Genomic DNA, 6,946 nt, shown 5'->3' with positions numbered 1-6,946 from the left:
TTTTTTGAAAATGTGAACTGTGTCCTTTGTTGGAAATTCATTATTAATAAATAAATAAATAAATAAATAAATAAATAATTGAATTGTAATGGCCAATTAATTGAACCGTAATTGTGTGTAATTTAACTAACATGCAGACTTGGCCCCCAGATCTCATTGCCATGATCTATCGTTACCTTCTGGTGGCGAAGCGTCAATGATCTCTTGCAAGTATTGATTATATTCCCATTATGATTTGGCATGTTTGAAAAAGCAGTGGTGGCTCAGTGGTGAGAACCTCGGACTTCAAAATCGATTAGTCAGGGTTCGAGACCGGGCGAGCGTGCAGGACATAAATTGATTTTTCAATTTATCTGCGCATGTAAACAACATCACCACTGCTTAAAAACATCGTGAGGAATCGGTGAAGGAAAACATCGTGAGGAAACCGGCATGTCCGAGAATCAAAAATTCGACGACATGTGACATCTGCCAACCCGCACTTGGCCAGCGTGGTGGATTATGGCCTGAACCCTCATAGGAGGCCTGTGTCCCAGCAGTGGGAACATATGTGGGCTGATGATGATGATGATGATGATGTTTGTAAAAGACTCCTGTTTACATAATGTAGAAATAAACTAAAAAATATTCAGTAACTATTACCTAGCAGTAATGTTTGTAGATTGATTGTAAGCTTCATGTCTAAATCTATTTAAAGTTAGAATAAATCGAGAAGCTATGCTAAAAGGTTACAAAGGAACGTCATTCTTTTTTTTTATTATTCACTACTAACTCAAAATGGGAACAAAGCAAAGGCAAAGCTAAGCGGTGCGTGATAAGGCGTTTGTTTTTAACTCGAACGTAATTTTCTTTGAAAGCAATAGGAATTTATATAGTATTTTCTTGTGTTTGATTTTACGCGAGTATTATACATTTTGAAATTAAAAACTCTTTCACGGATTTTAAACGCGATTTTTTCATTATATTCTTAACCCGGGGAGACTGAAACTGAACTGATAAAAGAATTTATATTTCAAACCAGTTGTTTTTGAACAACAATAAAATATTGTTATGGATAGTTAAAATCAAATGAATTTATCGCGATCTATCTGGGTAAAAAATAAATTGTTAACTATCTGTAGTAGCTTTTTCTAATTAGCTCAGGTGGGCTTCAGTTTAAGCTATTTTTAAACATAGTGTAAGGTATATAAGTTACTATTTTATTGCTTCAATGACAAATATGTGCGGGTGGATCCGATACTCAAGCTTATTCATTCTCTTTATGATACTTCTGAAGCAATTATTATTTACGCAAATATAAAAAAGCGAGCCAAAGAAACATACATAAACCTAAATATGAAAAATAACACATTTTCATTATGTTGTATTTGACATCTGATAACGAATGACGTCATCACAAACGACAATTCATCTGAATATGTAATGCTCTGTCTACCTTTTGTAATGCCATTTGTATCTCGCAGATGTCAAATACAAATAGCTTTTATTTTTGCTTCAAATTACAGCTTATATATTCGTGTGAGCAGTGAGATGTGAGTGCAAATAAAATGTCGACGGAGAAGTGTCACAAGTTAACAAACTTACATGTATGTCAATTCGCAATAAACCAAAAAACTACTCAATTAGATATCATTATCTTACGACCGCCTCCTTGGCGGCTTGGTACAGTGGTAAACGCGTGAGCGTAGAACCTAGGGGTCCTGGGTTCGATTCGCGGTGGAGACAATAAAAAAAATGTTTCGATGTGGCAGGACACAGAAGGCTGATCACCTACTTGTCCGTAAAGAAAATCGATCAGTGAAACAGATGTATATCATCTGCCCCATAGGGGACACCGGACTTCACTTATCTTTTCACCAATAGATGGCGTGGTTGTTGTGGTAAGTATTAATACATAATTGTTAAATTTTAATGACTATAAATACATGTACTTTTGTTTCATTTATTTTGGTCAAAAGCGTATTAGCATAAGCACAGATAAGATCTTTCATTTATTTTTTAATTAAGTGTGTAATAAATTACTAGATGTGGTTCTAAAACCACACATGGATATGGTATAGTTCACGCTAACGCTATTGTCATGGAAACACAAGTTAAGAAAAGGGATGTCGCTTGTCTATCAATATTAAAAGTCAATATCAGTTTTATGAATTGTAGAGGGTAATCTCCAGATCTACTGAGCTGAAAGCCACGTTATCTATGAGTGTTATAGGCTATGTTTTGTTTTATTTTCATCGCGTGTCAACCCGGGCGGAGCTAGGCCGAGCACCTAGTTAAGACAAAACAGGTTACCTGTTTTAACATTATACGATAATTATAAAAGTTAGGAAGATAATTCATAAACTTGTCTTGAAGTTAAAATTATAACTCGCAACCATCCCCGGCTCACGTGTAATTAGGGACGGAATAAAAAAATTTCAGTAGTGTTTTAATTGCTTTTTTCATAAGCGTATACTCGGATTGCAATAGTTATAATTTTAGTGGTATATAGCGACCACGGTAACAAGTTTTAATACGGATTGGAAGGTGTAAAAAGTTGGGTAATACAGAAGGCAAGAAAATCTTTCAGCGTGTATGTTAATATAAGCGAAATACATTTATTTATTTATTTATTTATTTACATGTATATTTGACTTACAGTACAAAATATACCAAAACAACAAAAACTACAATAACTACGTATATTGAAGTCTTTTGTGTCTATAACTGTCTTTAAACGTAAAGTTAAACAATGTTTAAGATTATTTATAATTATTTGTTTGAAACTATCATAATAGATTGACTACTTAATTGACCAATTAATACTTGAGATAAAACCCTTTTTTAAAATGTCTTGAAGTATATTTTACTTTATTCATATTTTATTTGTTTATACATATGATGACTCTAGATAGAGGTATGCTTATTTGACTATGGATTGAAAATATATTGTTAGAAAATTATTATGATAAAAAAGTCTTTAAGATCCTCTAAATATTTAGACATCATTAGAAGGACAATCATTCTTTTTCTTTCTTTCTTTCTTTTCTTTCATTCCGTTTTCTTTTTAAATTGTCAATGAAAACAAATAGAGTATCAAAACAGATCTGTCAAATGACGTTTTACGATTTAAAACAGTAACCAAGAGAAATACTTCAAGTGGATGGTTTCACGCTCAGTTTAGCACCAGACAGCAATAACAAAGTGAAACTGACAAAGTGCCCCAACTCCATGTCATGTGCGAGGAATAGTTCTGTGACGTCACACTGTCAAAGTCTACGACGCGCAATTATAAACTTTGTATGTGATGCCATTAATTGATTTGATAGTTACTGTTATAGCATATTTTATTTGTTCTTTATACTATTTAAGCTTATTTCATGGTTATGCGGAAATCTTTTTTTATGACAGAGCAAGTAAAGGGGCAGATGGGCCACCTGATGTTAAGTGGTCACCACCGCCCATAAACACTTGTAACACTAGAGGTGTAACAGATGCTTTGCCAGCCTTTTAGTGACATAAATAGCGTGTGAATCTTTAAAGTTCCAAATTAATTATTTATTGCATAGACACCCATGGCCTTCGGGGAAGGAGCCGTAGGTTATGTGGGAGTCCTACCGACTAAAATCACACTGTGTTCCATCGAGCTGGTTTAGTGAAAGGGGCCACGGGAGCTGGTTATTATTTGTCTGCCTTGGCATATAAATGAATATTGAAAGATATTTTTATCATCTGTATGATAAATGCTGCCTGTTTTAATGAATCACATAACTAAATAGCATAAGTATATCAAAGACTGGTTCCACTGCATTCTACCTCCAGGTTGGAACACAAAACAATCCACATTCTTTTTCTATACATCTTCTATATAATAAGTAAAAAGAAGAGACATGTTTTAATTAATTTTAAACGTGATTCGTTGCTCGTGCGATTCGTGAATGGCGACTTTATGTTTTCGCAGCGGTTACAAAAGAGCAGTCCGATCACTAAACCAAATTAAACCTTGCAAATAAAATCTTGCGCTCGCGTTTCCTTAATCCGAGCAAATCCTGAGACGTCGGTCTGAGCTACACGATGAATTTTATTGAAGCACTAGCTTAATTCGGAGTAGTTTAATAAGATGTTATTATACATATAAACCTTCCTCTGTAATCACTCTAACTATTTAAAAAGCCCCTTCAAAAAGATTTTGATTGTTTTAAAGATTTAAGCATATATAGGGACATAGGGACAGAGAAAGCGACTTTGTTTTATACTATGTAGTGATTACATATTATCTATGGTATAAGATGTGTTGCACAGGTAAATCGGTTAGCTTTATGGTATTGTTTTTGTGTGTGATTTTTAAGTACTATATGATCTGTTCTATTATTACCACAGATTACGAAATAATTGTGTCTTCTGTCTCATAGAGTGAATGCAATGGAGAAGAGAATTGGCTAGTGTTTGCGCGCAGTCATGTGCGTAACTAATTTTTCTTTATAAATATTACAAATGCGAAAGTACTGTTATTAGTTTGAATGTATTTTGTCTGCTTGTTTGTCTTTCATTCACGTCACAACGGGGTGGTTTTATTTCATGATTTTTTATCTAGAGATAGATAGCAAGCTACAGAGTCATTCGCTACTTTTTGCTGCGGACGAACATCTCATTTTTAGGGGAATTCTTTATGATGGGGCAAGCGAAGCCGCGGGCTGAAAGCTGTTTATTATATCTCCCGCACCGCTAGTTAATCTCAATCGGCAACTGGCCGTGAACGGAATTCGGTCAGACAAACCATTGTATAATATAGTCATACTATTTTATACCCAAATAATGGGGAACAGCGTAGCGTAGAATGCTAATATCGACTGTCGAATTTAACACGATTCCATCCTCTTGAGGGTTGGGCCTATATTCCTTGAGAGGCCTCTCGATAACGTGTTATTGATGAGTCTTTCCACATTCAAGGAGCTTACAATGTTTATAAACATATACACAATATAATGTGAGGCACACATGTATTATTGACGTTTCTATGGTTATAGGTTTCAATTATTCCTAGGTTATCTTTTAGAACATACTTCACTGAATGAGTTTTCAGATAGATATGACAATTGCTCATGATATAGAATCAATAATATAATAACAAAAATAATTTCAAAGGTGTCTTTTCATCCACGATATTCAGTCGTTAGTTAAACTATACTTAATCGAGAATTAAAATTGATGCAAAGTCATAAAAGTATTTAAAATTAGCTCTCCTCCCTAGTTCCCCGCTAGTTCCCGTCCTCGGTAGAAATGGATATACGGATCATTCATTCATTTTAGGTATAAAAACTTCTCTTCCTTTCTCGGGTCTCAAAGTATATCTATATTAAATTTTATCCAAATTCAGTGGTTTTAGCGTAAAGAAGAGACACACAGTATTACTTTCGCATTTATAATATTATGAAATTTAATTACATACTAAATAATTGCTATTTATGTCTTCTTGTTAAAAGTTGTTACATCTGTAATATTTTGAGATAGCGCAGCTGTAGATGTGACGATTATGAAAACAAATGACACTCTCAGACAATAATCCGGTCATAGCCATTTTCTTCTGGGCCCGACACGATAAATTGTAACAAAAAATATTTTCTACACATAACTAATTGGTTTTTTGTAATAAAATTTCTGTCTGCTTTATATCACATAGGCTTTGCCCTGCGGATTCGCATATGTCATAAATGTTATATATTATTACCGATTGCCAATTCTTGATATAGACGAATTAAAACATACTCTCCTAATATTATTATAAAGTAAACATTGATATTGAAAAAAAAGGAATACAGATGTCATAAGAAAAAAGTATTCCTTAAGAGATTTAGCTATTTAATTTGTGTACGTGTTCGGAAAAAACATATCATATATATCTTTTTTTTTATATAATATCAATATAACAATATATATATATATATATATATATATATATATATATATTTAATTTAAAAACGTTTTTCACGGAGTCCAATTGCCCAGAAGGACTGTCAATCGGTTTAACCTTAAGGTTAGCTACAGCCGTAGGCCTTGGTCAGTCAAATACAGGTACAAAACTAAAACGACTTAAGAATAACCTCTGATGCTTAAAAACGCTTAATAAACCATGATACGTTTATTTAAGATCCACTTTTTCTTACACAGAAGAGCTTAATGTAACAAATTTCAACAGGATTTTATAAAAGCTGAATATAATAGTTGTTTCTTATTTCTTTACATTTCAACTATCAGGTATTAAGGTTAAACAGTCTAGTCTAAAGCTAAGCGTTTATTGTTAATACATATGCAAATATTTCTCATAGGAACATCGCACATACACGTGTTCTACGCAATTTGAGCCTGTTACCACGAGAAAATTAATTTAGTTCAGTATTATACGGTAATCCTTTAACAAACTTGGTGTCTTCTTGCGTGGTTTTACACAATTATTATACAGTCAGAAATTAACAGCTTTGACCATATTAAAATGCGAGGTACTAACTCGTTAGATAACTAAACCTATTTACCGAAACTACCGAAATAATTTTTTGCCAATGGAAAGCCACATTATTTGCGTGTTATACTTTTTTACATGGGTATACTTTTTAATCGGAGGAAGCTGGGGCAAACGGCTAGTGTTTTAATTAAACGAATAAGTCAATAAAAAAGGGATGAACTTAATATATCGTTTAATTTTTTAGAGTTAGCGTTTTTGAACGTCGTTTGAAACCCGAAAAGACTTCTTACGTTTACATAATATATGTTATTTATAACGTTTAAGTGATAACCTTTTGAAAGATTTCGTTCAAAAATCTCGTTTAAACGTGAAAGTTGGTAGTAAGGATGGTTTTAAATAAATGTATATGTGTCTGTTGCCCTCTTACGCGAGTACAATTGGTGACATATTTACTTGCTTTTGAGTGAAACCGCGGGGCACAGCCGGTATGCAATATTCGTGGAGCGT

The sequence above is a fragment of the Zerene cesonia genome, chromosome 10 (assembly GCF_012273895.1).
Source record: "Zerene cesonia ecotype Mississippi chromosome 10, Zerene_cesonia_1.1, whole genome shotgun sequence".
Lineage (NCBI taxonomy): Eukaryota > Metazoa > Arthropoda > Insecta > Lepidoptera > Pieridae > Zerene > Zerene cesonia.
This window is presented reverse-complemented; position numbering follows the sequence as displayed.